This window comes from Nannospalax galili, unplaced genomic scaffold, assembly GCF_000622305.1.
Source record: "Nannospalax galili isolate Female #2095 unplaced genomic scaffold, S.galili_v1.0 scaffold461, whole genome shotgun sequence".
NCBI lineage: Eukaryota > Metazoa > Chordata > Mammalia > Rodentia > Spalacidae > Nannospalax > Nannospalax galili.
In genome coordinates this window covers 10,763-12,208 of record NW_008349975.1, presented here as the reverse complement: position 1 = coordinate 12,208, position 1,446 = coordinate 10,763, and positions in this window count along the sequence as shown.

Below are 1,446 nucleotides of genomic sequence, written 5' to 3'. Positions count from 1 at the left end.
AGGATAAATGAGAAACTAAATATACAAGCACACAGAGCAGCAGAGGGGTCTCTATAAACACAAGGTACTGTTACTGTTATGTACTTTTTGATATACAGTAAAACATTTGTTAATGAATGGAGGGCATGATGGGAAAGCTGTGTGCAGCAATTTGATTTCAAACTTGGCTGGCATGTCTACTAATTTTGAGCTGTGTTGCTACCGGAAGCAATCACATATGTGCATGAATGTTAAATGGCAGACGTTAAATTACATAACAGAGGATCAGTGTTCTCTGGTGGCGATCAATCAGCTTCTCTGAAAGCACAGTATTGCAAGCTTATGAGAAGGTGAGATTAAAATATCATTGTAAGATGGGCTCCATGGAAAAATGACAAATGTTCTAAGAACAGGTTTCCAGAATGTGGAGGCCAGGAGTCCATATCTGGTATCTTACTTAATCAATCTCTACTTTATATTTTGAGACAGGGTCTTTCACTGAAACTGGAGCTCAACAATTCAGCTGGTGATGGAGCTCAGGTTCTCATGCTTATAAGGCAAGCACCTTACTGGCTGAGGCATCTACCTCCCCAGTCTCTACATGCTAAACCATCTTATCTATCTATCATCTACCTATCATCTATCTACCTATCTATCATCTATCATCTACCTATCATCTATCATCCATCCATCCATCCATCTATCCTATCTATCTATCTATCTATCTATCTATCTATCTATCTATCTCATCTGTCATCTATTTGTCTATCATCTATCTGACAATGATCTATCATTGTATCTATCATCTCTGTGATCTATCATCCATCCATCCATCCATTTTTCTATGAATCTATTAATATATCTAATCATCTTTCACTCTGTCTCTATTTTTGGTGTCCAGTGATGAAATTCAGCCTTATTATCGATATGCTAGGCAAGTACAGTGCCACAGAGCTACACCACAACTTAAGCTTGGGGTTTAATGGTGGTTAGGGGATAGCTGGAAACCAAAGTCTTTAACTCTAGGAGCAGAACATGGCACCCTGTAGGCGTACTGACTAGAAAACCCTGATGGAAAACGAGCAGAAGAAAGGAGACACTTCAGATAAGGTAGGAGCATCACTTTCTATGCTCCGCCTTCTGAGGGATGAAGGTCCCTCCCAGGAGAAAGAGGACTGGACATGAGGTGGTTCCCCGGTGAGTGTCTCTGAAACAAGCCTCTGCCCACTCTCCTAAAGCATCTCTGAGGACCACATCTGCTGGGAGCAAGAATCCATCAGGAGTGGAGGAACCTGAGGGCCTGGACGACCTTTTCGGGGCCTGATTACAGTGAGGTCAGAGTTCTGTGACTTCATAGAAGAGTAACTTCTATGGTAATGAAAGGCCTTAGACAGAGGGCATCAGAGGGACCCCGGCGTGGGCAGGAACATTTGGGTGCTGGTGAGGTTTGCCTGTACCCCATATTCT